The sequence below is a fragment of the Arachis hypogaea genome, chromosome 16 (assembly GCF_003086295.3).
Source record: "Arachis hypogaea cultivar Tifrunner chromosome 16, arahy.Tifrunner.gnm2.J5K5, whole genome shotgun sequence".
NCBI lineage: Eukaryota > Viridiplantae > Streptophyta > Magnoliopsida > Fabales > Fabaceae > Arachis > Arachis hypogaea.
The window spans coordinates 69924563-69951212 of NC_092051.1; the positions used below are offsets into that span (position 1 = coordinate 69924563).

Sequence of the window (26650 nt, forward strand, 5' to 3'; positions counted from 1 at the left end):
AAATGGAGTTTCATAATAATTAGAGTTTAAATTAATTAAAATTTTTGTATAATCTTTATTAGATATTTGGTATAAATGAAATTATAATTTTGGTAATTGAAAAATAAAAAGAATTGTATAATTTAATTTAAATAAATTCTATTTTGAATGAATTATGTTATTAATTTGAACTCGTAAAAATTATTTTATTAGAAATGATTAGATTAATATTTATAAATACTTTAAGTTTAAGTCAATTAATATTTATGTACAATTTTTATTATAATTAATTATTTTATAAATTGAAATTAAAATTTCAGAAATAGAAAAATAATAGAGACTTGTATGATTTAATCTAGAAAATTGATATTTGAATTTAAATTGTACCTTACAAAATATAATTAACTTGTTCATTTTATAATGTAAATTAGAAATAATTGATTGAACTTGGCAATATCTTGATAAATAATGTTCCTAAATATTTTTAAGAGAGTATATTTGATTTTAAAATTATCCTACTCTTCAATTTTATCAAAATATCTATTTATAACTATCCATTATTCTTTTATAAAATCCTAATTTCTAATGCTAATTCCCAAATCAAACTCACAACCCTAAATTCCTAAATTGAGAACCCCTTTACCTCACCACACTCAGCCATACCCCACCCCCTTTCTTCCTAAACACACCACACACAAAAAAAAAGAAAGAAACGCAGAAATGAGAAGGGAGAACTGAGGGCTTGGAATCGGAGAAGAGGGAGCCGCACTCTCCGCCGTCCAGCTCGCCGCCGTCGCATCTCGCCTGTGCCGTTATTCATGCCCATCGCCGTGCAGCCGTTGCTAGCTCGCCTTGCCATCGCCGCCGCTGGAGCAAGGTCACGTCGCCGTCAGTTTTGAAGCCGCTGAGGAGCCGAACACCGTCGAAGTTGCACCGTCGCGTCACCGTCGCTGTGACTCCGCCGAACCCGTCACACCCAGCTGTGTCTTGCTTGCTGTCGTGCCATCCACGCGTGTCGAGAAGGAAGAGAGAAACAGAGGAGAGTAGCGTCGCGCCTTGCTGTCGTCCCGTCGCCTGAGAAGAACCACGAAGAGGAGGAACTGGGAGCGTTGCTGTCGCCACCGCTGCTGAAGACCAGCCACCGCGCCGAGCTTTTACCGTCATCGTTCTGCCCGGCGTCGCCAGCACTGAAGTCGGCCGCTACCACCGTCGAGCCTTGTTGGAACTGGTGTTGCTTCTGGAGTTTTGGAAGGGAGACTTGCTCGGATCTGCTTCTGGTCCTGGTTCTCGCAGCTGCCGGAGCCTCTGCTGCCATCAGAGCTGCCATTGAAGCTATTGATTTGGTTCCAATTCCTCCATTTTTGAGACCGTGAGCTTTAATCCTTGCTCTGCTTCTATCCTATTCCTATGTCTTTCACCTGTTCTAACTAAGGAAACCTATGTTTTTGTTCAGTGTTGCTACTCTATTTTCCCTGTTTACTGCTAGAACTATCATAGGGGATACTGTTGATGCCATCAGGAAACTGTTAGAGCTGCTGTTGTTGCTGATGCGAGTTAGAACGAAATTGGAGTCACGTTTAATTTGTGGGTTTCGACTAACTGAGGTAGGAGATTTATTTTTAAAGTTAAACATTTTTAATTTAGAATGCCTACAGAGTTATTTGGATAAGGGTAAATGGTTAAAAATTTCTTAATTGACATGAATGATTTGAAATGCATTTGAAATTCGTTAGTTGTTGTGATTATTCTGAGCTGTGATTGAATTTAGATGCTGTTGTGGATAATGATTAATTTAGTATAGTTTATTAAATTGAAATATGCCGAGTTAATTATTGAAAAGCTGTGGTATGGATAACTGATGAATTGAGTTTTGATTATTGCTGTGAATGTAATTAGTTTTGTTGTTATGAGAGACTAATTGATAGAAATAAGCTTGGTTTGAGGTTGTGAAATTTGGAATAAGTTTGATGATGTTTTAGTGCTTCAATTGGATTATTGAATTCAGGTTAAGGCTGCGAATGTCTTTGGGCTTTGTTGTGAGTGTTTGAAGTTGTAATTGATATTGTTTTCTCTGATATGGATGGAATTGAGTTGAATTATAACTGTAGTTGGTGATTGATTTGATGATTGTGCTTACTGAATGTTGTAAGGGATAGAATAAATGGTGTTACTTTTGTTGCTGAGCTTGCTGGTGTGAATTGATGAGTTATTGTGTGTTTGAATGATGATGAGTGTATATGGAAAATTATGCTTGGCATAGTGTAGAAAAGAAAAGGTTTGATGATGCTTAAGTACTTGACATCGTGTGAATTATTGATTCTGGGTTCTTGGGCTGTGTTGGCAATGAAGACAATTTTGAATAACTGGAAAGAGGTTAAACGTGTGATTTTGGAAGGGTTATAAGTTCAAATGTGGTTTTTGATAAGTAAGGTTGTTGAAAATGCTTAAGGCAGAATTTCTGCATACATGACAGTAGAAAGAATCAATTTCTGGGAGCATCCCAGGTCATATACTTGAATGAAACTATTTTTGCATGAAACTTTACTGTGTTTTGAGAATCTCATAAAAAATTCAGAATTTATTGATGAGTATTTTGGGAGAAATGAATTTTTGAAGATTGATGGTTTCTGCAGAAAATTCTGTTTCTTTACTGCAGAAGCACCAACTTCCAACTCACTTAACTTTCAATTCTGGTAAGTATTTGAGCTGAAACCAACGGCATTTTCAAGCTTCCTGTGTCCACAATCTTCATTTTAAATTTCATGTCAATATCCTATTTAACCAAGTAGATATGTTAAAAAGAGTATGGATAACTCACTGGATTTTGGAAACCGTATTCTAAAAGGCCTGGCTGTGTTTCTCACTTCATAAATTTTTCATATGACATGGTATTAATCTGGAATTTGATTCAATAAAAAGCTAAAAGAGTCTTGTTTGAGGTCGTGAATTTTGAAAGGCATTGGGTGAAAACTGGATTTTTAAGGAATTTATCAAACTTACTACTTGCTGCTGTTTTTCTGCATTTTCTTAGGAAACAATAACAGAATTATAAGAGAGATGGTACAAGTTTTTATTGTGACCAAACTACCTCAACACCAAGTTTCTTGGAATACTAGTTTATTGAGTTTAATTTTGAAAGAATCCTATGATAAGTGAAAGTTAGTTACGAATTGATGAGGTGAAAGTTGAATTGATGGGTTATGTGGAAATTGTGGGTTATGACCGAACTGTTGGCTATTGTAAATTGTGAATTTTCTGACTGATTTGAGAACCTCTTATTTGGTAGTTGTTGAGGAAAGGGGGAGACTTGTTGAGAAAGAGGGAACCCGTAAGGGTGGCTAAGTCCGAGTTTTAGGGGAGGTGCTGCCGAAATTTTATAAAATTTGAGGTTTTATTTGAGAAGTTATTTTAGAAGATTTGGATTTGAAAAATGATTATTTAAGTTTTATTTGATTACTTCTAATGAGAGGCTATGTTTTGAAAGGTGTTTAATGAAATTAAAATAAATGATTTTCTTGAGTCTTTTGATAGAGGACTAAACTGAAAAATAGTTTTAAAGTTGGCTTGACTCAAGGTTGCTAAAGCAGAGATTATGAACTGAATTGATGATTGAGATTTTTGCGAACGAATGCTTGAGAAAGTTAAGAAAGGTTTAAGAAAATATGTTAAGGATTCAAAGGGAAAAGAGAAAGGGGAACTGATATATGGATTGTTGAGTTTTAGAAAGGAAAATGAAAAGTGATAAAATACGGGAAAACCCCACGAACTGTTAGTTGTTTAACTACGGGGAAAATCCATGAATTGATAATTGGTAAAATTCGGGAAGTACCCACGAACTGAATGATCATTGATCTCGGGGAAAACCTATAGATTGTTATTTGTTTTATATGCGGAAAAAACCCACGGATTGATAATCATTGATTACGGGAATAACCCATGAATTGTTGTATGTTGATCTCGGGTATAGCCCATGAACTGAAGATCAATGTTTGCTGTGTATTGATCTCGGGTATAACCCACGAACTGAAGATTGCTATGTTGTTGTGTATTGATCTCGGGTATAACCCACGAACTGAAGATCTCTGTTTTGTTTGTGAAATGATCTCGGGGACGCCCACGAACTGAGGATCACTGTTTCCCCTTGTGCGTATATTATGGGTTCGGGCTTTGTGCCGACTGCCGGTAGTCACGAAGGAGCGGTATTCTTACCACCGACACATATGCACTAAGGACACAAAGGGAAGCCATATCTGGGACTTGTTCCTGGGTAATGTCGGGCTGCATGGTGTAAACCGACATGTGAGCTCATGGCCTGCTTAGGACAGACATGCATCATATTGGTTGTGCATTTGCATTTAGTTGTGTTTGCTTATATTACTTCTCTGTGATTGTGTTGTTTGTTTTATTGTGATTTGTTTGTGTGATTAATTGAGTTACTTACTGGTGCTAGTAGTTTGTGAATGTATAAAGATGATTGATAACTGTTTGTTGTGACTGAGAATCAATTATGTGGCTGAAAGATATTTAATATGTCAAATTTTGTGATTGAGATCTGTTTTGGGTTTAGGAATCTAAAGAAAGTAACTATTTATCTAAAGTAAGATTAAAAAGTATTTCAAAGGGTTGACAAAGAATGTTTATTAAGCAAAGTTAATTATTTGCATGTTAATCATTACTTTTACGGCATTCCCATTCCCTACTGAGAACGTGTGGTTTGTTCTCACCCCAAAATCTTCCACCCTTTCAGTGACACAGGTTTGAAGATTCAGTTTGAAGCTGCGGGCGATTCTAGAATTTACTTATGAGTTAAGTTTATGACTGGAGTTTCTTTCATAGAATTCCCTCGCCCTTACTGATTAAGGTTTTATTTTATGCAGAGGGATAGGAGTTGTACCTGAATTTTATTTAAATTCTTTTGTATAATATTACTATTATTAATAATTATGTGATTATTATTACTTGGTGATGTTTGCTATATGATTTTATTTAATAAAAACAAAAATTTCTGGTATTTTTACTAAAATTGAATTGCGATATCGAACTAAAGACTTAATAGTAAACAGTTAATAAGGAAAACAGGTCAGTAATGCCTTACTTTTGGTATGATCATGACGTATTGGAAGTTGGGTCGTTACAACAATCAACCAAAGGCAGCAGTAGATTATTCAAGTCACACATGGTAGAACTCAAAAAAGGCAACATGATACTACTTTGCCGAGTTCAAACACTACCCCACAAGGTGAAAATTTAATGTCGGAGCAAGATGGATCAAGAAAGAAAAAGAGCAAGCCAAGGGTAAGGGCTACAACTATTGATGAATTCTTAAAAGAAAATGGGATAGATGTAGAAATTGACGGACTAAGCTCTGAACTAAGTGATGATGTGGGAGATAGCTTGCCACTTGATGAAAATTATTATTCACATGTGATGGAAGACATTGATGATGACGGAGGTAATATATTTCTATCATTTTTTTATATTTTTTTGTAAATCATAATGCTTTATTTTTCAATTGCCATCACATAATTACTCCCTAATTTTTCCCCTAATGCATGAAACTAGGAGAGCCATAAAGAAGAAGAAAACCCGGGGAAAAACAACTTGCAAAGAGATTTATGCAAGAACTATGGAACAGCGGAAAGAAGTTATTTTTGATATTGGACAGCCAGTAGGACCAACCAATCAAAGTGTGTCTAATTTAACTAGTTTTGTAGGCACAATTGGTAGAAATAAAAGATTTGTTAGTCTTTTATACACTAACTGGCATGCTGTAACTCCTAAAGCTAAGAAATTCATGTGGAACTATGTTAACGTAAGACTCTTCTGTTATTATTAAATGTAGATTATTTTAAATATAGGAAGGTGTATAACACTGTTGATATCATGCAGACCAAGTTTATCCTCCCAGATAGTGGAGAAAAGTGGGTGATCCAAGTAATTCGGGATGCTTGGAAGCGGTTCTAGGGAAAGATTAAGCAGAAGCACTTTGTTCCCTTTGATACCATCGAAGATATGGTGAAAAATCGACCGACACAAGTTTCAGAAAGTCAATTCATAAAATTGATCTATTATTGGAGTCATCCTACAATCTAGGTAAAATAGTTGGTACTTTAATTGCAAATATATTACTATTTGTTAAGACATAAGCAAAATAATGAAAATTCAATTGATAATGTAGGAATCTGTCCTCTCTCATGCTGTACAAAAACATCCATTCTGATGTAGGTTCTTGAACTGAATTAAATTTTCTTAGGATATATTGCTGCCAGTTCCATTCTGAACTTCTGAATTTGTGTATTTACAATTCTATTTTCGGCTACTTTGTTTGCTGTAATTTTGAGTTGCTGCAATTCTATTTTTTGTAGTTCTGTTTTGTGCAATTTTATTTTCTGTAATTCTATTCTGTGCAACTATATCTGCTGCTATTCTGATTGCTGTAATTTTGTTTGCTGAAGCAAAATTTAATTATATTGTTCTCTGTATCTATGTGCTAACTTTTTATTCAATTATAGTCAATAAGTGAAAAAAACAAGAAACATAAAGAACAATAAAAGTTTTCACATCACATGGGGCTAATCAATTTCAGAATAGTACGAGTGGCTCTGGTATACTTATTTAATATTTGTGCTGGGATTTGTTTAGTTAATTTTAGTTATGTTGTTATAGATATATTTAAGGCTTTATTTTTTAGCGCGCGACAAAGGAAACAAATGAGGAAACAAAAATGTTTGAAATGTTCCTTGCTACTCGAACAAGTCAGAAAAGGAAGGAAGTTGATCAGGAAACACAAGATGCAATTGTATGAGAGTTCATTGAATTATTAATCATTATAAATCAAATTTAGGATACGGTAACTAATTCTATTTCAAATGTTCTTCTAATCAGGAAGAATTCCAAAACCGGCAAGCTGCTGGTGAAACAAATGAGGAAGCTTTTGAGTCTTTATTTGGAAAAGAACAACCAGGTCGGGTTAGGTGCTATGGAAGATCTGTTACATGAAGTGACTTAAAAAAGCATGCAGAAATTTCTGAACTCAAGCAACAGCACCAAGAGGAAGTCACATCTTTGAAGGCTGAACTTGGAGACATGAAGGCCAAACAGCAGCACCAAGAGGCTGACCTTCATGGATTGTGAAACATGATTAAGTTACTAGTTCAGCGATCTAAACCTGGAATGAGGTCGAAAGAAATTGAAGCTTTGTTACAAAATGCCCAACATCTCCAATTGATGCGAATAGCGCTCATGAATCAACACATATTCCAAACATAAATATGGTATGACCAGTTTTTTCTTATTCTCTAATATTTGTTTATATATTGTTAATTGTTAATTAGGATTCTGAATATCTACTGTTGAGTTTAAAATTTTTATTTGTTAGAACTTAGGAGGATGCCAAATCTTTTTAATTTGAATTAAACTTGAATAAGATGGAAGCTATGATTTGATTTTTCTAGTTTTGTTTTTTTTATTATGTAATTTTATTATTATTGTTATCAGGGTGGAAGCTGTAATTTTTCTGGTTTTTCTGATTTTTCTGGATTTTTTTTTCCATTATGTAATTTCATGCAAAGTTTGAGCTTCTTGTAATGTTAAAATAAAAAAGGAAGAAAAATGTTATTATGCGCTTCTTGTCACTTGCACAATGCACTTGAGTTTCTGATTTTAGTTCCCATTTAGTATGAAGTTGTGTTAGTCCATTTTTCAGTTATGTCCTTTATGGTGACTTATAGTATTCCCTGAATGTGATTGTTATTTTAAAGCAAAAGACTTTGGTTTATTTAATTATTTACTCAAGCATAGTATGGTTTTGTTTCTTATTTTATGTTTTTGGTGATATGAAAAGAAGAGTAGTTTCAATTATCCTATGCTGCTCGGATATTGTATGTGTTATTAATATGTTAATTACTTTTTTCTTGTTGTACTTTTTCAAATTATAATTATTTTTCTATATAATTATGCAGGATAATTCTGAAGATGCGAGTAAAGATTGAGATGCTTATCATAATGGTTTACTGACAAAGATGGAAATTGAAAGATGTATGGTTGATGATGATATCTTTTATTAGAAGTTAAGATACATTTATATGATATAATATTTTCGTTTTTCCTAGTTTATTAGTAGTAAACTCTAAGTGTATTATATGACTATACTTATTCTAGTTTGAGATGTATGAATACTCAAAATTATGATCATCTCAATATTTTTGTTTCTTTATATAATTATATTTTGTTCAGTATAATTTTTATTATTTAAAGATTATTGTATGGTATTATTATATATGTATTCATTTTTATTTTATAATAATTAACTAATTTAATTAAAAATACAGAATTATATATATAACTATATTCTCAAATATATATATATACAGAAAAATTTAAAAAAAAATGAGGGACAAAAGGCTACACTTATATAGAGTAGCTATAGGTATACTATTTGTTACATTTATAAAGTGATGCAGTAGCCCTGAAAAGTGTAGCCTATTCTTTAGAATTATGGTAATATTAGTGCTGAAAAGCGTAGTCTTAGGTCCTGAACAGCATCACTTAAAAAACGTACCCTATTCTCAAAGGCTAGAAGCGTAGCCTTTGATACAGAAAAGCGTAGCCTTTGAGAATAGGGAACACTAGTATAGGCATCGCCTACAAAAGTGTCTCCGAAGCCTAAAAAGCGTAGCATTTTCCTAAGGCATCATTTTTTTTTCGTTTTTGGCTATACTTTTCAAGTGTACCTGAATGGGTGTTTTTCTTGTAGTGTTGATTCTCAAGTTGGCAACGCCTTCCTTAATTCAAACATGAAAAGTTGGAAAGCAAATCTCATTAAGGCATTAGCAACGTGGGAATTCAAGTTGGCAACGCCACTTTTGAGTTTCTTGACAGCATAACCTTGCCTCCTTCAAACAAGAATAACTTGAGATACAAAGCTCCAAATGAGGTGATTCTAGTGGCATTGGAAAGTAGAAATCAAGAAATTTCCAAGCATATATGGCACTACATGGTGGACACTAAATCTGAGGGAGAAAACTTGCCTCAAAATTGTAAAGATGAACATGGTATCAACATGTAGTCAGGCCAGCTGATCTCTTCACCTTCAATGGAGTATAACTTGAGCTTTAGAGCTTCAAATGATGCTATTTCAATAGCATTAAAAAGCAGACATTCAGAGCTTTCCAATATATATAATAGAATGGGGTTGACATTCGTTTGAAGTTCAGAAGCTGACTTCATTTGGAGCTTCAGAATCTAAAGGTGTTGGCAACTTGGGAATTCAAGTTAGCAACGCGAGTGACCCTGACCTTGTCCCCTTCAATGGAGCATAACTTGAGCTATAGAGATCCAATTGAGGTGCTTCCAGTTGTGTTGGAAAGATGACATTCATAGCTTTCCAATGATATATAATAGTTTATAGTGGGCATGAAATTGAACCTCAAACAATAGGCAACTTTAAACCCCCAAAAAACACAAAGGCGTCGCCAACTTGGGAATTCAAGTTTGCAACGCCAGCCCTTGGGAGAAAATGAAGACGTTGCTAACTTAGGTTTATGAAGGCGTGTTTGCTGATAACATGCCCGATGAGTTGCTTGGAAAATTTTTGCTGCTGTGCGTACGCAAAACCACAAGACCACTTTTTGGCAAACTGAAGGCGTTAATACTACCAACAACGCTAGTTTCACCCCTGGAGCTCAATTTGATCACTTATCTCACCCAAGTCCACTTTAAATCTGTAACGACCCAACTTCCAGAACGTCATGATCGTACTGAAAGTAAGGCGTTACCAACCTGCTTTCCTTTATTAACTACTTACTATTGAGCCTCTAGTTCGATATCGCGATCCAGTTTTAGTAAAAATACCAGAAAATTTTGTTTTTATTAATTAAAATCATATAGCAAACATCACCAAGTAATAATAATCACATAATTACTAATAATAATATCTGTCATACAAAATATTTCAAATAAAACTTAGATACAAATCCTATCCCACTGTATAAAATAAAAACTAAAGTAACAAGGGCGAGGGAATTCTATGAAAATAACCTAACTCAAAAACTTATCTCATAAATAAATTCTATAATCACTCGCAGCTTCATACTGAGTCTTCGAACCTGTGTCACTGAAAGGGTAGAAGATTTTGGGGTGAGAACAAACCACACGTTCTCAGTAGGAAATGGGAATGCCGTAAAAGTAATGATTAACATGCAAATAATTAAAATACTCAAGGAAACTATATTTTTATCAAACCCTTATGAAAATACTATTCTTGGTTTTGCTTTAACTAATTATTTACCTCTTCCAAAGAAAATCTCTAAGCTCAAAACAAATTCCAAAATATAAAACTGGTCATATTAAGCATTTCTCAACCACACAATTAATTTTCAATCACAACGTCAAATCTTACTCATCATCATACATTCACCATCTAATAGCACTAACAAAAGATTCAATTCAACACACAAACAAGTCACAGCAAGGCAAACAACATAACCACAGGGAAGTACAACGAGCAAACCCAATCAAATGTAGATGCACAAACAAGGATGATGCATGTCTAGCCCTAGTGCAAGTAATGAGCTCATCTGTCGGTTTCTACCCGCTCCCGACGTAACCCGAAGCAGCTGAAATGGGTATGGTTTTTCAGTCAGCATAGGTACAGTTCTCACTAACCAACGTATGCGTCATATCCTCTGCAAGCAAACTCTGCCTGCCGCCAGCCGTGTATGAAATCATATTCTCTGTAAGCAATCCTTGCATTACAGGTGCGGCATTCTAGCCGTGTATGAATTAATATCCTCTGCAAGTGATCCCAGGTTATCAGTTGCAGGTACAGCTCTCAATAGCTGTGTAACACTGGAAAACGTTCTGTGGTCGTACCACTATCTATCTGACTGCCTTCACGCAGTAGATCATTACATAATCATTCTCATTATCATCATTCATTATCATTCTCATTATTCATCATCACTTTCACATTCTTATGCAGTACCTCTTTCTTTCTCTATTCAATCATACTGTATAAACTTTACATCTTTTACTCTTGCAATATCTTGGCTCAAGCCATTTCTCTTTGCCATTCGTTCATAAAAATCTCAATCATCAATTCAGTTCATAATCTCTGCTATGGCAATCTTGAGTCAAGCCAACTTTAAAACTATCTTTTATTTTAGTTCTCTATCAAAGACTCAAGAAAATTATTTATTTTTAAATTCATTAAATACTTTTCAAAACATAACCTTTTATTAGAAGTAATCAAATAAAACTCTTTCTCAAGTTTACTAACTTCACAAAGATTCTAAAATCATCTCTCTTATTATTCAAATTCAAATATTATTATTTCACAAAATTTCTAAAAAGGTAATCCTTTATTTCAAGCCCAAAACATAACTCTTTCTATATTGAATCAAATTCAAAACATAATTTCTTTCTTAAATAATTCAAGTTCGAAACATAAACCCTTCCTTGGTAATTCAAATTCAAAATATTATAATTTTCTTAACTAAATAAAATTATTTTCATAATAAATTCGGCCCATACATAATACTTTAATCAATAGATAACTTTCCAAATCCAAACCTTCTAAAATAACTTTTTCAAGTAAAACCTCAGATTTCATAAAATTCCAGCAGCACCTCCCCTAAAACTCGGACTTAGCCACCCTTACGGGTTCCCTCTTTCTCAACAAATCACCAGCCCTTTTTTTCAATAATTTTCAAACAGACAATTCTCAATCAATCAGATATTCGTATTTCATAATAATTAGCAAATTAATCATACTTCACAATTCGCTATTCTCACATAATCCATCAGTCCAACTTCAAACTCATCAATTCATAAATTAAGTTAACCAAAAGACTAATAGTTCTTCATTCCCAAATATCCAAACACATTATCGCCCCACTTAACCAGAATTTTAGTAACATTGACACCAAAACACAAAAATATGTATTGTTCACAAAACCTTGGTTCTCCTATAATCAACTATTATGTTCACCCAAAAAGTCAACTTCATATAGTTTCCAATTATTACAAATTATCTTTATACTTTTAATAATAACTGCATCAGTTTATAATTTAGATTTTAAGGAATTAATTTAACAATCGAATTACAATCTCTTTACAAATCACAACTTCAAACCTAGCTTATCAAAAATTAATTCAACACCCAATGTATTGCTTACAAGCAAAATCAGAATCTCTAGCAAACATTCACCAAGCAATCCTCAATTCACATATTACTATATTCAAAGCACAAACATAACGTACTCATAGCTAGCCTAGCTAGCCCAACTAATCAGAATTAAGTAAAGTAATCAAACCACTGATCATTGTCATAACAACCTCAAAAGCAGTCACAATTCACAGCCATAGCCAGGATCAATAAATCATGACATAGAAAATTAGTCCAGCCATCACAGAATTATTTATATACTCTTAAAGTTACTATATTATTTTAGAAAATCAGGTTCTCAAGACAGTTTAATCCTTTAAGTTCTAATCCTTCAATAACCACCAGATCAAATTTCAGCCAGTCACAAGTCAATTTCACAGCCATTCCGGTACATCGGATAACTAAAATCAACAGCAAGCACTTGTTTTCAGCAATTAGAATATAACCACAACTCAACCAATTTAGCATAATTACATCAAAATCAGAAAACCAATATCAATCACAACAGCAACCAAAATTAATCTTATCAATTAATCACTTACAACATCAAAACCCAGTAATGTTCACAACAACAGTCCACACTCAATTCATCAATTATCCATACGACAGCTTTTCAATAATTAACCCAGCATATATCAATTTAATAAATTACACTAAACTAATCATTATTCACAACCACATTTAATTCCAGTCACAGCTCAAAATATTCACAACAACTAACAAATTTCAAATGCATTTCAGGTCCTTCATGTCAATTAAGAAATTCTTAACCATTGTTAACCATTTGCACTTATTCAAATAACTTGGTGGGCATTCTAAATTAAAAACGTTAAATCCCCTACCTCAAAGTCGAAACTCGCAGAAATCACTAAACCCAGTAGCTCCATTGGCAGTTCTAACATCCGTTCTGCTCTCTTAGCAGCTACCATGATGATTCTGGGCAGCTCCAGTGATGGTAAAAGGTCTCATCTTCAGCCAAGCAGCAGCAGTAACAATTCAGAGTAAAGCCAGAGCAACATCAACTCTAGCAGCGACAGTGGCGCTCTTTTTAGATTCCAAAAATAGGGGCAGAGCTCAGTGACTGTTACAGGTTCTTTCCCCACCATCGTGTTTCTCCCCACGGCAGACACAACAGCGGCGGCAGCGACTTCCACTGGCGGCAGCTCGGACGGCAGCGGCGACTAGGGAGGCTTCAGCGACAAAGACCAATTTCAACGGAGCTCCAGTAGCGGCATCAACCAAACAACAACTCTGATGGCGGGAGAGGCTCCGGCAACTCACGAAAATCACAAGCAGAAGCAGAACAGAGAACAACAATGAGCAGAGGCAAGGATGAATTACATCAGAATCAAAACAGCAACTTCGGCGTTTCAACTAGTACCAGCAGCAAACTTTACTCATGGTGGTGGCAACGAAGGGCACAAACGATGGCACTGGAACGACGGTGACAGAACCCTCGCGGAACCCGGTTCCCGACAGCGACGGTGGTAGAACAGCAACCCAGAAACAGCGGCTCCTCTCGTGCGTCCTCTTCCTCCATCACTCAGCGATGGCGACCCGACTCCACAGAACGGCAGCGACGACGGAGCATGAACGGCGACGGCGACGGGAGGCACAGCGACGCCTTCTTCCTCCTGCTCTTGGCTCGGGCTCGTCTCCCTCCTCTGGCTCCTTCTGCGACGGCATGGCTTCAACGGTGATGCTCTCCGCGGCTCCACAAATGGCTGACAGGAGGCGCTGCAGTGCGGGCAAGGCTGGGCGACGCTGGGGATGGTGGCGACGGCGTAGCAGGGCCCGACGAACAGAGGCGGCGACGGTGCCAAGCCCCCTCCGGCGATGCTCTTCCCTCTTCTCTCGGATCCCACTCTCTTTGCGCTTCTTTCTCAGTTCTGTGTGAGTGACTTTTACGTTTAGGAAAGGAAAGGGGGGAACTGGGGGTGCGGCTGAGTGTGGTGAGGGTGAAAGGGTTAGGGTTCCTCAATTTAGGAAATTAGGATTTCTAGTCTGATTTGGGAATTAGGGTTAGAAATTAGGGATTTTATAAAGTAATATGGATAGATATGAATAGATATTTTGATAAAATTGAATAGTAGAGTAATTTTAGAATCAAATATACTCTATTAAAAATATTTAGGAACATTATTTATCAACATATTGCTAAGTTCAATCAATTATTTCTAATTTAAATTATAAAATGAACAAGTTAATTATATTTTGTAAAGTACAATTTAAATTCAAATATCAATTTTCTAGATTAAATCATACAAATTTCTATTATTTTTCTATCTTCGAAACTTTAATTTCAATTTATAAAATAATTAATTATAATAAAAATTGTATATAAATATTAATTGACTTAAACTTAAAGTATTTATAAAAATTAATCTAATAATTTCTAGTAAATTAATTCCTAAGAGTTCAAATTAATAACATAATTCATTCAAAATAGAATTTATTTAAATTAAATTATACAATTCTTCTTATTTTTCAATTATCAAAATTATAATTTCAATTAAACCAAATATCTAATAAAGATTATATAAAAATTCTAATTAATTTAAACTTCAATTATCATGAAACTCCATTTAATTACCTTTAGAAAAATAATTTTCTTAAAATAAAATTATCAACAAATAAAATAAATCAGAAATAACTAATTATTTGATTTTCAAAAACTAGGGTTGTTACAAAATCTCGAGCAAGAAATCCCACAAGTACCAATCAATCAAGGCCACAAGAATCATCTAGAATAGTCAATTTTTATTTGATTGTAATTTGTTTTCAATTTCATTTGATTTTGTAATTTAGGCTAACTTATAAATAGGCTTTTAGTTCATCATGGAAAAAGGAGAAAAAAAGAGAACTTCTGGCTGGAAACACATTTTGAGGGGTCTTCAGACCCTCTCTCCACACTTCTCTTCTCTTCCATTTTCTTTCTCACTTTGTAAATATTTTAGTTATGAATTAATAACTATTTCCATTGGGAAAGAGAGCTCTATTGTAATTCAATGGATTGATTTAATTTCATTCTTCATCTTTAATTCTTCTTTTATTGTTGCTTTAGAGAGAGTCTTTGTGCTTCATGGATCTAATTACTACCGAGAGGGGGATTGGATCTACTTAAATTACATATGAGCCTTGAGAAAGGGATCATGGAATTCAGTTTGAGGCTCTTCTCTCATAATTTTCTTGATTAATACATTCTTAGTTGGTATGTGAGATATAACCACTTTGAATTGAGATCTTGAAGGTTATGTGGCCTTTGAATTAGAAATTGAACTTCATCTCTTCTTATGACCAATTAGATCAAGGGATTGGCAATTGATCAAGTTAAGAGAAATCAAATCACCAAGAGATTGGGGTTTGGTTACTTAGAATTTGCCAAGAGATCAATGATTTCATGATTGAAGAGGAGATGAGAATTGTTGATCCTGAGAGTGCAATATCTCTTGATCCCAATGCTTTTCTTTTATTTTTACTTCTAGTTATTTATCTTTCTGTCATTTACTTTCTTTCACTTTACTATCTTGTACTTTCTATTCCTTGCATTTTACTTTCCAGCACTTTCTTTTCCTGCACTTTATTTTATGTTCTTTACTTTCTTGCTCTTCATAGCTTTCTTTTAATTTCATGTCATTTTCATTTCTTGTTGCTCATCATTCCAAATTGAACCGTCTAACTAGAATAATCAACTAACTATTGATTGCTTAATCCTTTAATCCTCTAATCCTCGTGGGATCGACCTCACTCTTGTGAGTTTTATTACTTGATGTGACCCGGTATACTTGTTGGTAGTTAATACATGAAAATAATTTTTCTATATCAGAAACCTAGCGTTGAACACCAGGACGGAGGCCCCTCCTAGGCGTTCAATGCCCAAAGAACCACCAGAACTGGCGTTGAACGCCAGTGATGGCATACCTACTGAGTGTTCAGCACCCATTAATGAAATTCCTATCCAAGAATTAAAGGAAGCCAAGGCTCATATAGAGACCGTAGTGGTTCCGTTGCATGCACTCCTACAGTGCATGAGTTCTGATGAATACTTATCCTCTGATGAGGATGAAAGCACTAGAGAAGAACAAGTTGCTCAGTACCTAGGAGCTCTCATGAAGGTGAATGCTAGGATATTTGGTATAAAACCTTTGGAGGAAGAACCATTAGTGCTTACCAATGAACTCAATGCTTTGGTTCAGTAGAAGCTACCTCAGAAGCTTTCGGATCCCAGACGCTTCCTAATTCCTTGCACTGTAGGCACCATGACCTTTGAGAAGGCTCTGTGTGACCTAAGGTCAAGTATAAACCTCATGACACTCTCTGTAATGGAGAAATTGGGCATCTTTGAGGTGCATGCTACAAATATCTCACTAAAGATGGCAGACAAATCAATGAGGAAAGCATATGGCTTAGTAGAGGATGTATTGGTAAAGGTTGAAGACCTTTACATCCCTACAAACTTCATAATCATAGATACTGGAGAAGATGAGGATGAATCCATCATCCTTGGAAGACCTTTCCTAGCCACTACCAATTCTATCATTGATGTAGATAAGGGAGAACTAATTTTACAACTAGGGGAGGATCACATCTTGTTCAAGATGCCTCACCCCAACTCTCCCTTTGAGAAAAGAGAGATAACTGTGTAACACTTAGTGTTCCAACCATCTCTTTTAGTGCAGAGCTTTACTAAGCCCCCAAACATCACTAAGTTTGGTGTTGGGCAGCCATTAACAAGCACTGAGAGCAAAGGTACTAGGAAGAAAGTACCTAAAGGCTGGAGGGACAAAAGAGTCCCTACTGAAGGCCTCTCACCTGGCATGAGAGTTGTCTTCACCAAGAAGTCAGTCATACCACATATAGTGAGTCGTGTCCTGTCTCTAGAGCATGTGGAGCTCATCCATGAAAAGATAAGAAGAAAGTTCACTGTAATAGGCGAAATTATGAGCCGATATCTATCTCTGTAAGGAGCTAACCGTCAAGATAATGACGTTAAAGAAGCACTTTTTAAGAGGCAACCCAACCCTAATAAAGTATTTCTATTTATTTTAATTCCTTAAATTTATTTTTCTTAAATTATTTCTTTAGGTTCATGATCATATGCATCAGTTAGAACAGAGACAGAAAGGTTCAGCAATGAAAACAGAACACTCTGGATGGAGTGTCTTGCTGGCAATGAATGCTAGTCAGGGAGCACTGGCTAGGCGTTCAACGCCCTGATGCGTGGCAGAAGTTAACCAATTAAGAGATTTTAAATAAGAGAACAGCATTGCACGTATAGCTCTTAACCAGCTAAGATCCACCTCACCAATTTAAAAAGGGTTGTCACGAATTTTAGAAATAAAAATACTGGGAGTATGAGTCCCAGGTCGTCTCCCAACGAGTTGCAGGAAAGAATGCTAATTTATTAATCAGAAAAATTCCAGAAAGTTTGAGTTGGATAATGAGTAATTAAAACTAATTGTAAATTAAAGTAATTAACTAAGAATTATTATTAATATTAAAATGTCTTGACCGGGGGAATAATTAATTTGGAAGTTCTATCCTTGTTGGAATCTTCTCAAGTGTAGTGTAAAGAGGTTGTTATTTTCACTTGGTTAACCCTTACTAAATAAGGGAAAGTATAGTGATTGAACTAACTCGTACCCATAATTCCTAGTCCTCTCCCTTGGGGAGGTCTAGTGTTAGTAGGTATAGAATTAGCCTACAACGTCCAATGTAACTAAGCACTTGAGCATTCCAACTCAAGTGTCTCCTCTTAATTAACCCCATGTCAAGTGGAATTTCTACTCCATTGACATGGAATTAATAATCATAAAAATATAAGAAGACATAATTAAATAAAATAAAATAGAGAATTAAAATTAATTAAAAATAAAAATAACTCTATATATTAATAAATTCAAAACGCAACATAATTATCTGAACAGAGTCAATGAGTAATTAATTAAGAATAAGGGAATAAAGAAACAAACTAAAATAATGTCTTCAACGGAGGTAATGACTCTCAGCATCCAAAATCCAAGCAAAAGCATAAACTATGAATGTAGTGCAATCTAAATTCAGATCTAAAACTAAGAGTAATCCTAATATCGATGTATCTCAATGTGTGTGCATGCCTCCCCCCTGAGTCTCTGCGTATTTCCTTGTTTTATTCTGTGTTTCTGGGCCAAAAATTAGGTTAAAACGCGGCCCGCAATTGTCTCCAGCGTTCCCTGTAATTTCTGCAGATCGCACAGGACACGCGTATGCGTCGTCCACGCGTTCGCGTCATTCAGCGTTTTTCCTTGCCACGCGTTCGCATCGTCCACGCGTTCGCGTCATTCATGCAGACTCCAATTCACGCGTTTGTGTCAGGCATGCATTCGCGTCGCTGCGATTTCTCCATTTTGCGCGTTCGCGTGAGCCATGCGCTCGCGTCAGTGTTCGCTGGTCATCTCCTTAGTTTCTTGTATTCCTTCCATTTTTGCAAGCTTCATCTCCATTCTCTAAGCCATTCCTGTCCTATGAGGCCTGAAACACTTAACACACGGATCACGGCATCGAATGGTATAAAGGAGTATAAAAATACATAATTAAAATATCTCTAAGAAACAAGTTTTCAACCATGGAACAAATTTGGGAAGGAATTGTAAATACATGCAAATCATATGAATAAGTGGGTAAGGACTTGATAAAACCACACAATTAAACGCAATATAAATCATAAAATAATGGTTTATCAACCTCCCCACACTTAAACATTAGCATGCCCTCATGCTTAGTTAAAGGATATAAAGTAAATGAGTAGGGAAATGTAAAACTCATGAAATGCAATGCAACCTCAACCTATATATATATATATATATATATATATATATATATATATGAATGCAACTATATGATTTTTGTCTACTTGGTTAAAAGTAAATAAGCTCTTCAAGACAAACATGAATCAAATTCCACTAATTCAATTTATACAGTAAGAACAGATAAAAATGCAAGAAGATAGCTCATGAAAGCAGGAAACATAGAATTTAAGCTTTGAACCCTCACTGGTGGTGTATGTGCACTTCTAGTCTCTCAAGTGTATAGGGTAATCACTCTACTCTTCTCTAATCATGCTGTCTAAATTTTGCTCTTCACCTAACCAATCAACAATATTTAATATACCAATGCAAACATCATGAGGTCTTTTCAATGTTGTAATGGGGCTAAGGTAAGGATAAGGGTATATATATGGCTAAGTGAGCTGTAAATTGAATCTTTGACTAACCAAGCTCTCACCTAACATACATACACTCTATATAACTTTAGAATCATGCCTAGCTACCCAAAACTTTCACTTTTGCATTACATACTCATGCACTAACTTTCCTTTAATTTTTATCGCATATGCATTGATCTTCGAACTTAACTTAGAATCGGGGTAATTTTGTCCCCTTATTTATTTAAATATTTTTTGGGGTAATTTTTTTTTTGAACATGAAAATAAACATAGCTTATCAATGCACATGGATTTTTAATTTTTATAGTTTCACATGAGTAGCCCATTATTTTATCATGAGACATTCCCTTATTAACCCTTGTTTCCACAATTCTCCCATACTTAATTGACACACAATTTCTATCTTAAGCTAACCAAAGATTCAATTGGGGTATTTAATTGTTTTTCTGCTTAAGGCTAGTAATGTGGTAAAATATAGAACAGATGGGATAAAAAGGCTCAAAGTGGCTAACAAAGGTGATTGAAAGGGTAGGCTTATTTGGGATAAGTGAGCTGAAATCAAATAATGGCCTCAATCATATGCATGCATACAAATACACTAAATATTGGACATATAAGATGAAACAAAATAAAGATTACAATTATAGAGAAGTAAACACACAAGAATAAAATATTTATGGTTAAATAATGTAACCATATAATTAAGCTCAAATCTCACAGGTTGTGTGTTCTTAGCTTTTTAAACTATGTTCCAAATACAACTTCAAATAAATTTAACACAAAAGTTTTGATTTAAATTAGTGAAAATTTTCAAAAATAAGGTCTTAGAAGAAACTTATTATTTTCAATCAAGTAGAACATGCATACAATTAACCTATTTCTATACAATCTATCCTATTCTACAAAAGAAAAACTAACTAAATATCCTATTTTATTGGTGTTAGGGAAGAGAAATTTACCTCCGAAAGTCAGGTACTGAACGACCTCCCCACACTTAAGGCTTTGCACCGTCCTCGGTACCATCTGTCAGGAACAAAGGGGGGCTGGTAGCAGTATCTCCACCATCGGTACCGTCATGGCTCTCTGTGCTGGTAAATGAAGTGGAGTCCAGGGTGTCTGGGTCCTTGTCGGGTCTGTAGTATCCCATAAGTAGCTCCTTGAGGTATGTGAATCGGCGCTGGTTACGGCGCTCTCTTAGCTTTGCTTTATGTTCCTGCCGATCCAACCTTTCAAGTATTTGATGGAGCAGTTGGTTTGTTGTAGGTGCTTGTGGAGTTGAAGGAGGAATGTCTTCAGCCGGTTCTGTAGGCTGGCTGGTAGTGGCTGCTGGAGGTCTGATATATTTCCCGTTAGGGACGTGCTGATCATCCCGTGGAAGCATGGCTTTGGTGTCCCCAGCCCTGTAGGAGACTCTGGCTGCTGAGACAAGATCTGAAACTAAGGCGGGAAAAGGTAAGTTGCCCACAATTTGTACGTGTCCCACAGCATCCTGAATGTGTCATGGTAGGTTTAGAGGCTGGTCTATAAGGATACATCAGAGTAAAACAGCCATGTCTGCAGTGAAGGAGGACTCGTGAGTGCTCGAAAAGACGTAATGAGACATAATCTGTGCCCATACTCGAGCCTCCAAGGTAAGTGCTGAAGCCGATATGCCCTTAGGTCGGGAACGATGGTATCTGTAGATCCATCTGCTGCCAGGTTGTGCTATGACTCTGAGAACGGCGTCCCAGTCAAATTGATATGTCTGGCGCTTGAGTGAGGCTTCTTGGAATGTGTCCAATCCTTTTGGAGCAGGGGGAAGATCTAAAGCTTGTTGAATGGCCTCTTCAGTTATGGGGACTTGCTTCTGACAGACATAGACAGACTGCATGGTTGGCATGTGAAAGTTGGAGTAGAATTCTACTACCCATGAAAGATTAACCTGTCGTGGCTATTTTCGTAGGAATTCCCATTGTCTTCGCTCAATGCGGGGCTCAACAAAGTCAGCAATGTGGGTTGGGAGGATGAGAAGGTGCTCATTATTATAGTTCCTTGCTGCCAGGATGGGGAAAATCTGCTCACAATAGCGGTTAGTGAACCGCGCAGTGTGCTTTGCTGGGAAGGCTTTCTCTTTTTCATCGTCCTTGATGATCCTCTTGATTCGTTTTGTTGAGGGTTTCACCGCTGTTGAAGATGATTCTTCCACTAATGATCTTTTTGTTCCTCTCTTTGCTGGTGGTTTGGGAGTAGCTTTCTCTTTACCTTTCTTGGTGGCCATCCTGAAAAAGGAAAAAGAAAGTAATATATAAAGTTAAGGGTTCGAGCAAGGGGGTGAATATTAAGGGTGATAATCAATGCACGGTAAAGAAGGATGTTGTTAACACATGGTCTAGACTACATGTGGAAAGTTCATCAAAGGTAATATAGTAAGTGCATGTGATGGCAACTAAATGCAAAATGTTTATTGGCATGTCGGCAAAGGCATGAGTAGCATAGATCAAGCACTCAATGCCTATTTAGATTATCAAATCTATCAAACTAACAATCTGGTTGTATTGACAATTATATTTAATTAATAAAATATAAAAAGGGGTTTTTGTGAAAAATAGGCATTTAGAGTAGTAGAATAAAATAATGCACAATGCCATACGGGCTTTTTCACAAACACATAGCATACATGGTAAATATGTTATTGAAAGTATTAATTTGAACATGCAAGCAACCCTTTAAGAAGTAACATTAATTGTCAAACAATTCATAATAACTCCACAAGCAAAATATAGAAATAAATAATGACCCAAATAAATTTCCAACACCAATTAAAGGAATAAAAAGAAGGAAAAAGAAAATATGGATAATGAAAATAAAAAGAAAAATAAATAAGAAAACATGAATAAAAGAAAGAGAATAAGAATGAAAAAGTAAAGAAGGAAGAAGAAAGAAACCTTGATAATGGATGTGAAAAGAAAAAGGGAAAAGTAAAAAGTGAGAAAGAATAGAGAAGGAAGAAGAGAGAAGAAGGAAATAAGAAAAGATAAGAAAAATTAGGATTTGGGGAAGAAAAGATAAGATATTTGGCTGATCTGGATAAGCTGTGCGCCGCATGTGACGTGGACGCGAGAGCAGCCTCGCGTTCGCGCGACTCTTTGTTTGAAACTCATTTTGCCAAATTTTAGGGTGACGCAGTCGCGTGAATGGCCATACTTTGATAAATGACGCGGACGCGTGGGGCACGCGGTCGCGTAATAGGGCTAGTGCTTCTAGCATCATTCCAGCCACACTCCATCATAACTTGCTGCCATACACCTCTTTTACGTCGATTTTTAGCGGCACGCGTTCGCGTGGGTGACGCGGATGCGTGGGCATGTTTGTCAATTTGTTTTCTTCCCAACGCACTTGTGACGCGGATGCGTCAGCGACGCTTATGCGTCACGTGCGTGTGTTTTTTTTTTAATATGCAGAATGCTAATGCAAACTATATGCAGGTATGATGAGAAGAGTCATTAACATTATAAAAATAAAATAAAGCAAAAATAAAACTAAGACTGAAACGGAACGATCATACCATGGTAGGTTGTCTCCCACCTAGCACTTTGCTTTTACGTCCTTAAGTTGGACGCTTGTTAGGCTCATTCTGCTTCTATCGGTGGGTCTTCCAAGAGGAAGACCTCTAGTTCCTTATGATTCTTCATCTTCTCACCATGGATGATGCAGGTGGAAAACTCCATATGGCTCTACCTTTTCTACTCTGTAGGGACCTTCCCATCTTGATCTCAGTTTGCCTGGCATGAGCCTCAGTCTGGAGTTATATAGAAGAAGTAACTCCCCTGGTCTGAATTCTCTCCTTTTTATATGCTTGTCATTGACAACCTTTATTTTCTCCTTGTAACGCCTAGAGTTGTCATATGCTTCTAGGCGAAGGTTCTCTAGTTCTGCTAGTTGCAGCTTTCTTTCAGCACCAGCTTTCGTAAGATTCATGTTGCACTCCCTCACAGCCCAGAAAGCCTTGTGTTCCACCTCCACTGGAAGGTGGCAAGCCTTTCCGTATACTAAGCGGAAGGGGCACATCCCAATGGGTATCTTGTACGCTATTCTATATGCCCAGAGTGCATCTTGTAGCCTGGCACTCCAATCCTTCCTATGAGGTTTTACTATCTTTTCCAAAATACGCTTAATTTCTCTGTTAGAGACTTCTGCTTGCCCATTGGTCTGGGGATGATAAGCTGTTGCTACTTTGTGAATTATCCCATGCTTCTTGAGTAGTCCTATTAGTCTCATGTTACAAAAATGGGTGCCTTGATCGCTCACGATTGCTCGTGGTGATCCAAAGCGACAGATAATATGGTTTCTAACAAAGGAAACAACAGTGTTAGCATCATCAGTGCGGGTAGGAATTGCTTCCACCCATTTAGAAACATAATCTATGGCTAACAGTATATAAAGGTAACCATTAGAATTTGGAAATGGACCCATGAAGTCAATGCCCCAAATATCAAAAATTTCACAGAAAAGCATGATCTGTTGAGGCATCTCATCCCTCTTGGATATATTACCAAACCTTTGGCATGGGGAACAATATTTACAAAATTCAGCATTGTCTTTAAAAAGAGTAGACCACCAGAATCCACAGTCTAGAATTTTTCTAGCTGTTCTTTGAGGGCCAAAATGTCCTCCACTCTCAGATGAGTGGCAAGCCTCTAAAATGGACTGGAATTCTGATTGAGGTATACACTATCTAATTACCTGGTCAGCACCACTTCTCCATAGATATGGATCATCCCATATATAATATTTGGACTCACTTTTCAGCTTGTCTCTTTGATGCTTAGTAAAATTTGGGGGGAAAGTGTGGCTAACTAGATAATTAGCTACAGGTGCATACCAAGGAACTACTTCAGATACTGCTTGTAAGCTATCAAATGGGAAATTATCATTTATAGGAGTGGAGTCATCCTTAATGTGCTCAAGGCGACTCAAGTGGTCCGCCACTAAATTTTGGTTACCACTCCTATCCTTAATTTCTAAATCAAATTCTTGCAGCAGCAGTATCCAACGTATTAGCCTTGGTTTGGACTCCTTTTTAGATAATAAATATTTTAGAGCTGCATGGTCTGAGTACACTACTATCTTAGTACCAAGTAAATAGGCTCGGAATTTATCCAGAGCAAAAACAATAGCTAGAAGCTCTTTTTCAGTAGTAGTATAATTAGACTGAGCAGCATCTAAAGTCTTATATGCATAAGCAATTACAAAAGGATCCTTACCTTCGCGTTGAGCAAGCGCCACTCCTACTGCATGGTTGGAAGCATCACATATGATTTCAAATGGCTGGCTCCAGTCTGGTCCTCTCACAATTAGAGCTTGAGTTAGGGCGATCTTTAGCTTATCTAACACTTGCATACAGCTCTCACTGAACTCAAACTCAATATCTTTCTGCAGCAATCTAGATAAAGGCAATGCTACCTTACTGAAGTCCTTAATAAACCTCCTGTAAAAACCTGCGTGGCCAAGGAACGAATGGACTTCCCTCATGGAGGAGGGGTAAGGTAAACTAGAAATAACATCTACTTTTGTTGGATCTATAGAAATGCCAGTATTAGATACAACATGTCCTAGCACAATTCCTTGTTTTACCATAAAGTGACATTTTTCAGAATTTAATACAAGGTTTGTACTAACACATCTATCTAACACTCTAGATAAACTATCCAAGCAAAGGCTAAATGAATCACCATATATGCTAAAATCATCCATAAAAACCTCCATACAGTTCTCAATAAGATATGAAAAGATACTCATCATGCATCTTTGGAAAGTAGCAGGTGCATTACACAAGCCAAAAGGCATTCTTTTATAAGCATACGTTCCAAAAAGACATGTAAAAGTGGTCTTCTCCTGATCTTCAAGAGCTATATGAATTTGAAAGTATCCTGTATAGCCATCTAAAAAACAATAATGAGATTTACCTGATAGGCGATCAAGCATTTGATCAATGAATGGCAAGGGGTAATGATCCTTGCGAATGGCTTGGTTGAGACACCTATAGTCGCCGACGCGTCCGCGTCACCAGTGCGTTGGGAAGAAAACAAGATTGAACAGAGAGTCACGCGAGAGCGTGGCTGGAGGCATGCCTTTGGCACAAATTGATCCACGCGACCGCATCGCTGACGCGTCCGCGTCACCCACGCGAACGCGTGGCTCTGTAAAATCGACGTAAAGGGGTGTTTGGCAGCAAGTTAGGTTGGAGTGGGGCTGGACTCGTGCTAGAAGCCCAAGCCCTCCCACGCGAACGTGTGCCCGATGCGTCGACGTCGCTTTTCAAAAAAATGACCATTCACGCGATCGCGTCAACCCACTACAAGAAAAATACCCATTCAAGTACACTTGAAAAGTGTAGCCAAAAATGAAAAAAAATGATGCCTTAGGCAAAGGCTACGCTTTTTAGTCTTCGGAGATGCTTTTCTAGGGGATGTCTATACTAGTGTTGCCTATTCTCAAAGGCTACGCTTTTTGTATCAAAGGCTACACTTCTGACCTCTAGGAATAGGGTACGCTTTTTAAGTGATGCTGTCCAGGACCAAAGGCTACGCTTTTCAGTACTAATGGTTACCAGAATTCAAAAGAATAGGCTACACTTTTCAAGGCTACTGCATCACTTTATAAACGTAACAAATATTATACCTATAACTACTCTATATAAGTGTAGCCTTTTGTCCCTCTTTTTTTTAAATTTCTATTTATATATATATATATATATATATATATATATATATATATATATATATATATATATATATATATATATATATATATATAAACAAAAATTTCTAATAATCTTTTTATCTAAAATCTAATATTTGAGAATATAATTATATATATAATTCTGTATTTTTAATTAAATTAGTTAATTATTATAAAATAAAAATAAATACATTATAATACCATACAATAATCTTTAAATAATAAAAATTATCCTGAAACAATATATTTATATAATGAACCAAAAATATTGGAATGATAATAATTTTGAGTATTCATACATCTCACACTAGAATAAGTATACTCATCAAATTATGCATGAGACCAATTAGAGTTTACTACTAATATATCTTCTAATAAAAGACATCATCATCAACCATACATCTTTCAATTTCTAACACTAGCTCCATCTTTGCCAATAAACCATCATGATAAACATCTCAATCTTCACTCACATCTTCAGAATTATCCTGTATAATTATATAGAAAAATAATTAGGATTTGAAAAAGTGCAACAAAAAAAATAATTAACATATTAATCTTTTATTGGATTGAACTATACC

At 36.0% G+C, this 26650-nt stretch overlaps 2 long non-coding RNA genes across 7 annotated transcripts; one reads left to right on the forward strand and one right to left on the reverse strand.

Moving 5' to 3' along the window:
• The first annotated feature begins 575 nt into the window (after positions 1–575).
• On the forward strand, positions 576–8213 carry LOC140180339 (uncharacterized). Of its 6 annotated transcripts, none has more exons than XR_011874321.1 (7): positions 576–1348; positions 1433–1583; positions 4727–4784; positions 5869–6072; positions 6671–6778; positions 6865–7253; positions 7941–8213. It is a non-coding gene; the product is annotated as an uncharacterized lncRNA (long non-coding RNA). The 6 variants fall into 6 exon arrangements; XR_011874323.1 differs by lacking the exons at positions 576–1348; positions 4727–4784 and adding exons at positions 5043–5431; positions 5542–5791 and having other exon boundaries at positions 1476–1583; XR_011874325.1 differs by lacking the exons at positions 576–1348; positions 1433–1583; positions 4727–4784 and adding exons at positions 5012–5431; positions 5542–5791; positions 6158–6200.
• Positions 8214–9881: 1668 nt separating this feature from the next.
• Positions 9882–14184, reverse strand: LOC140180340 (uncharacterized). The gene is made up of 2 exons (XR_011874326.1): positions 12988–14184; positions 9882–10093 (listed from the first exon to the last, which is right to left on the reverse strand). It is a non-coding gene; the product is annotated as an uncharacterized lncRNA (long non-coding RNA).
• Positions 14185–26650: the final 12466 nt, after the last annotated feature.